This window comes from Salmo salar, chromosome 10, assembly GCF_965601325.2.
Source record: "Salmo salar chromosome 10, fSalSal1, whole genome shotgun sequence".
Taxonomy (NCBI): domain Eukaryota; kingdom Metazoa; phylum Chordata; class Actinopteri; order Salmoniformes; family Salmonidae; genus Salmo; species Salmo salar.
In genome coordinates, this window is record NC_138300.1 from 40,969,527 (window position 1) to 40,977,060 (window position 7,534).

The following is a 7,534-nucleotide window of genomic DNA, read 5'->3' on the forward strand; positions in this document are numbered from 1 at the left end:
AGACAAGGAAATTGACCTCAGGACACAACATACAGTAACGTTCTTGTAAGTCTTTTAAAATGACAACCCACATGAAACAGTCAATACAATGCGCTCATCCATCATGTCAATTCCATCTTACGAATGCCTGAGAGTTATCTGTCTGGTTTAAGCGTAAGCCTTCTCCCTCCTGTAGGTGTGTTTAACCTCTATTGGGCTACCTGAATTACTAATGAAATCTCAAGTGGGAGGTCTATCTTTTTCCAATTTTCATGGATGTATTTCAGGATAATGTTTTGTGGATAGACACACATCTGATGCAATTACGGATGATTTTATTTCTGGGTTTCCGAGAAGATTTCAAGCTGATGCAACAATCTGCGAGACAACGCACCATAATTGGGGTGAGTTTAGTGAAAGGGACATGAGATTGAACGCATTGGGATGAACAGCTTAGAAGTTGACTGTATTTATGACATGGGAATCAATAGGAATCGATAGAAAGTGAATGTAATGTTTCATTTAGCCTACCTAATAACTTAATGAACATAGGACATAACAAGATCTCACACACACACACCACACACACACACACACACACACACACACACACACACACACACACACACACACACACACACACACACACACACACACACACACACACACACACACACACAAATGTTGGTTATATTGATTTATTTCTGTACTGTTTATGTCCTCTAGTCTCTGTTCGGCTACGCTCTCTAACTCAGTGTGGCTTCTCTCAAGTGACAGGCACACCTGTGGCATGAAGGAGGAGGGGGTGTTGTGCTGGACCGAGTGTGTATGCAGTGCGTGTGGCTAATTATGTGTGTGTGTGCGTGTGTGTGGCTAATGGTGTGTGTGTGTGTGTGTGTAGCCCCAGACGTGACAGACACACTCAGGCAAGAGGTCTATTTGCTTCCAGCAGCTCACAGAGCAGGACCCTGCCAACCCCTCTGCCCCACTGAGCTACTCATCTGTGCTTTTGTGTGTGTGTGCGTGTGAGTGAGTGTGTGTGTGAAAGTATATGTGTGTGTGTGTGCTGTATCCTTGCTGCTCCTCTCAGCTCTCTTCTCTGTGTGTCGTGTCTCGTTAGTGCTGGCTGTGCCGAGTGATGAGTCATTGCAGTTCTTTCCTCCCTGACCATAGTAAGGGTCAAGACAGAGAGACAAGCCTCATACACACTGCTGCCTCAGAACAGCTTTCCTCATACTGAACATAATCTATTAGATATGTGCCTCTCGCTATAACCACTCACACAAACACACACAGTACAGCTGTCCTTCAGTTTGGATAGTAATGTCTTGAAAACCCCAAACCCACTGTATTCTCAGTTCATATATCTAACATGCTGATAATAAACCATTAGCACAGTCACTGTGTGCTGATCCCAGAATAATGACAGCACAGTAGTAGACAGGTTACAGTACTGTTTAGGAACAATGTGTAGCTCTGTCTGTTTGATACTGTACTGTTTAGTTGGTCATTCTCTGATGACTCCAGGAACAATGTGTAGCTCTGTCTGTGTTTGATACAGTACTGTATGTCTGGCATGGCTCAGGGCCTGTATGATGTGTAGTAAGCACAGAGAGACTGGGGAGATTGCATGAGGAATGCTGTTAGCTAATTACAGACTGCTGTATTGCATTCCTTTCGCTCAATAGGTACTACAAATACACAGAAGAGGGGAGGAGAAAAGGAGTGTAAAATAATATTCTGTGCTATTCCTCTGATCTCAACTCTGATTCTGGAGAACACGACAGGAAAGAAGAGAATTGTTACAAAAGATTAGTCATCAAAATAAGAGAAGGAGGTAGGAGGAGGTAGAGAATGAGAGTAGTGAGATTTAGAAAAGGGAAAAGGAAGGGAGAGAGGACGCAAACGTGACAAGCAGACTAAAGTGTTTTTCGTGTGTGAGAGGAGAGAGAGAGAGAGAGAAAGAGCGATCGAGAGAGAGTGAGATACATCTAGATAGAGAGCGATCGAGAGAGATACATCTAGAGAGAAAAATACATGTAGACAGAGAGAGAGAGAGATACATCTAGGTAGAGAGATACATCTAGACAAAGAGAGAGAAAAATACATCTAGACAGAGAGAGAGAGAGAAAAATACATATAGACAGAGAGAGAGAAAAATACATCTAGGACAGAGAAAAATACATCTAGACAGAGAGAGAGAAAAATACATCTAGACAGAGAGAGAGAGATACATCTAGACAGAGAGAGAGAGAGAGATACATCTAGACAGAGAGAGAGAGAGATACATCTAGACAGAGAGAGAAAAATACATCTAGACACAGAGAGAGAAAAATACAACTAGACAGAGAGAAAAATACATCTAGACAGAGAGAAAAATACATCTAGACACAGAGAGAGAAAAATACATCTAGAGAGAGAGAGATACACCGAGACAGAGAGAGAAAAATACATCTAGAGAGAGAGAGATACATCTAGACAGAGAGAAAGAAAAATACATCTAGACAGCGAGAGAGAAAAATACATCTAGACAGCGAGAGAGAGAGATACATCTAGACAGCGAGAGAGAGAGATACATCTAGACAGCGAGAGAGAGAGAGATAGATCTAGACAGCGAGAGAGAGAGATACATCTAGACACAGAGAGAGAGAGATACATCTAGACAGAGAGAGAGAGAGATACATCTAGACAGCGAGAGAGAGAGATACATCTAGACAGCGAGAGAGAGAGATACATCTAGACAGCGAGAGAGAGATACATCTAGACAGAGAGAGAGAGATACATCTAGACAGAGAGAGAGAGATACATCTAGACAGAGAGAGAGAGATACATCTAGACAGAGAGAGAGAGATACATCTAGACACAGAGAGAGAGATACATCTAGACACACAGAGAGAGAAAGATACATCTAGACACAGAGAGAGAGAAAGATACATCTAGACACAGCGAGAGAGAGAGATACATCTAGACACAGCGAGAGAGAGAGATACATCTAGACAGCGAGAGAGAGAGAGATACATCTAGACAGCGAGAGAGAGAGATACATCTAGACAGCGAGAGAGAGAGATACATCTAGACAGCGAGAGAGAGAGATACATCTAGACAGCGAGAGAGAGAGATACATCTAGACAGCGAGAGAGAGATACATCTAGACAGAGAGAGAGAGATACATCTAGACAACGAGAGAGAGATACATCTAGACAGCGAGAGAGAGATACATCTAGACAGAGAGACAGAGATACATCTAGACAGAGAGAGAGAGATACATCTAGACAGAGAGAGAGAGATACATCTAGACAGAGAGAGAGATACATCTAGACAGAGAGAGAGATACATCTAGACAGAGAGAGAGAGATCCATCTAGACAGAGAGAGAGAGAGAGAGAGAGATCCATCTAGACACAGCGAGAGAGAGACACATCTAGACACAGCGAGAGAGAGACACATCTAGACACAGCGAGAGAGAGACACATCTAGACACAGCGAGAGAGAGACACATCTAGCCACAGCGAGAGAGAGACACATCTAGACACAGCGAGAGAGAGATCCATCTAGACAGAGAGAGAGAGAGAGATCCATCTAGACAGAGAGAGAGACAGAGAGATCCATCTAGACAGAGAGAGAGAGAGAGATCCATCTAGACAGAGAGAGAGAGAGATCCATCTAGACAGAGAGAGAGAGAGAGAGAGATACATCTAGACAGAGAGAGAGAGAGATACATCCATCTAGACAGAGAGAGAGAGAGATACATCCATCTAGACACAGATAGAGAGAGAGAGATACATCCATCTAGACAGAGAGAGAGAGAGAGAGAGAGATACATCTAGACAGAGAGAGAGAGAGAGATACACATCTAGACAGAGAGAGAGAGAGAGAGATACACATCTAGACAGAGAGAGAGAGAGAGAGATACACATCTAGACAGGGAGAGAGAGAGAGAGAGAGAGAGAGATACACATCTAGACAGAGAGAGAGAGAGAGATACATCTAGACAGAGAGAGAGAGAGAGCGAGATACATCGAGACAGAGAGAGAGAGAGAGATACATCTAGACAGAGAGAGAGAGAGAGAGAGATACATCTAGACAGAGAGAGAGAGAGAGAGATACATCTAGACAGAGAGAGAGAGAGAGATACATCTAGACAGAGAGAGAGAGAGAGAGAGAGATACATCTAGACAGAGAGAGAGAGAGAGAGAGAGAGAGAGAGATACATCTAGACACAGAGAGAGAGAGATACATCTAGACAGAGAGAGAGAGATACATCTAGACAGAGAGAGAGAGAGATACATCTAGACAGAGAGATATAGAGAGAGAGAGACACATCTAGACAGAGAGAGAGAGACACACCTAGACAGAGAGAGAGAGAGAGACACACCTAGACAGAGAGAGAGAGAGAGACACATCTAGACAGAGAGAGAGAGACATCTAGACAGAGAGAGAGAGAGAGAGAGATACATCTAGACAGAGAGAGAGAGAGAGATACATCTAGACAGAGAGAGAGAGAGAGAGAGAGAGAGACATCTAGACAGAGAGAGAGAGATACATCTAGACAGAGAGAGAGAGAGAGAGATACATCTAGACAGAGAGAGAGAGAGAGATACATCTAGACAGAGAGAGAGAGAGAGATACATCTAGACAGAGAGAGAGAGAGAGATACATCTAGACAAAGAGAGAGAGAGAGATACATCTAGACAGAGAGAGAGAGATACATCTAGACAGAGAGAGAGATACATCTAGACAGAGAGAGAGAGAGATACATTTAGACAGAGAGAGAGAGAGAGAGATACATCTAGACAGAGAGAGATAGAGATACATCTAGACAGAGAGAGAGAGAGAGATACATCTAGACAGAGAGAGAGCGAGATACATCTAGACAGAGAGAGAGAGAGAGATACATCTAGACAGAGAGAGAGAGAGATACATCTAGACAGAGAGAGAGAGAGAGAGAGATACATCTAGACAGAGAGAGAGAGAGAGAGAGATCCATCTAGACACAGCGAGAGAGAGACACATCTAGACACAGCGAGAGAGAGACACATCTAGACACAGCGAGAGAGAGACACATCTAGACCCAGCAAGAGAGAGATCCATCTAGACAGAGAGAGAGAGAGAGAGAGATCCATCTAGACAGAGAGAGAGAGATACATCTAGACAGCGAGAGAGAGATACATCTAGACAGAGAGACAGAGATACATCTAGACAGAGAGAGAGAGATACATCTAGACAGAGAGAGAGAGATACATCTAGACAGAGAGAGAGATACATCTAGACAGAGAGAGAGATACATCTAGACAGAGAGAGAGAGATCCATCTAGACAGAGAGAGAGAGAGAGAGAGAGATCCATCTAGACACAGCGAGAGAGAGACACATCTAGACACAGCGAGAGAGAGACACATCTAGACACAGCGAGAGAGAGACACATCTAGACACAGCGAGAGAGAGACACATCTAGCCACAGCGAGAGAGAGACACATCTAGACACAGCGAGAGAGAGATCCATCTAGACAGAGAGAGAGAGAGAGATCCATCTAGACAGAGAGAGAGAGAGAGATCCATCTAGACAGAGAGAGAGAGAGAGATCCATCTAGACAGAGAGAGAGAGAGATCCATCTAGACAGAGAGAGAGAGAGAGAGAGATACATCTAGACAGAGAGAGAGAGAGAGATACATCCATCTAGACAGAGAGAGAGAGAGATACATCCATCTAGACACAGATAGAGAGAGAGAGATACATCCATCTAGACAGAGAGAGAGAGAGAGAGAGAGATACATCTAGACAGAGAGAGAGAGAGAGAGATACACATCTAGACAGAGAGAGAGAGAGAGATACACATCTAGACAGAGAGAGAGAGAGAGAGATACACATCTAGACAGGGAGAGAGAGAGAGAGAGAGAGATACACATCTAGACAGAGAGAGAGAGAGATACATCTAGACAGAGAGAGAGAGAGAGCGAGATACATCGAGACAGAGAGAGAGAGAGAGAGATACATCTAGACAGAGAGAGAGCGAGAGAGAGATACATCTAGACAGAGAGAGAGAGAGAGAGATACATCTAGACAGAGAGAGAGAGAGAGATACATCTAGACAGAGAGAGAGAGAGAGAGAGAGATACATCTAGACAGAGAGAGAGAGAGAGAGAGAGAGAGATACATCTAGACACAGAGAGAGAGAGATACATCTAGACAGAGAGAGAGAGATACATCTAGACAGAAAGAGAGAGAGATACATCTAGACAGAGAGATATAGAGAGAGAGAGACACATCTAGACAGAGAGAGAGAGACACACCTAGACAGAGAGAGAGAGAGAGAGAGCACACCTAGACAGAGAGAGAGAGAGAGACACATCTAGACAGAGAGAGAGAGAGAGAGACATCTAGACAGAGAGAGAGAGAGAGATACATCTAGACACAGAGAGAGAGAGAGATACATCTAGACAGAGAGAGAGAGAGAGAGAGAGAGAGACATCTAGACAGAGAGAGAGAGATACATCTAGACAGAGAGAGAGAGAGAGAGATACATCTAGACAGAGAGAGAGAGAGAGAGATACATCTAGACAGAGAGAGAGAGAGAGATACATCTAGACAGAGAGAGAGAGAGAGATACATCATTCACAGAGAGAGAGAGAGAGATACATCTAGACAGAGAGAGAGAGATACATCTAGACAGAGAGAGAGATACATCTAGACAGAGAGAGAGAGAGATACATTTAGACAGAGAGAGAGAGAGAGAGATACATCTAGACAGAGAGAGATAGAGATACATCTAGACAGAGAGAGAGAGAGAGATACATCTAGACAGAGAGAGAGCGAGATACATCTAGACAGAGAGAGAGAGAGAGATACATCTAGACAGAGAGAGAGAGAGATACATCTAGACAGAGAGAGAGAGAGAGAGAGATACATCTAGACAGAGAGAGAGAGAGAGATCCATCTAGACACAGCGAGAGAGAGACACATCTAGACACAGCGAGAGAGAGACACATCTAGACACAGCGAGAGAGAGACACATCTAGACCCAGCAAGAGAGAGATCCATCTAGACAGAGAGAGAGAGAGAGAGAGATCCATCTAGACAGAGAGAGAGAGATACATCTAGACAGCGAGAGAGAGATACATCTAGACAGAGAGACAGAGATACATCTAGACAGAGAGAGAGAGATACATCTAGACAGAGAGAGAGAGATACATCTAGACAGAGAGAGAGATACATCTAGACAGAGAGAGAGATACATCTAGACAGAGAGAGAGAGATCCATCTAGACAGAGAGAGAGAGAGAGAGAGAGATCCATCTAGACACAGCGAGAGAGAGACACATCTAGACACAGTGAGAGAGAGACACATCTAGACACAGCGAGAGAGAGACACATCTAGACACAGCGAGAGAGAGACACATCTAGCCACAGCGAGAGAGAGACACATCTAGACACAGCGAGAGAGAGATCCATCTAGACAGAGAGAGAGAGAGAGATCCATCTAGACAGAGAGAGAGAGAGAGATCCATCTAGACAGAGAGAGAGAGAGAGATCCATCTAGACAGAGAGAGAGAGAGATCCA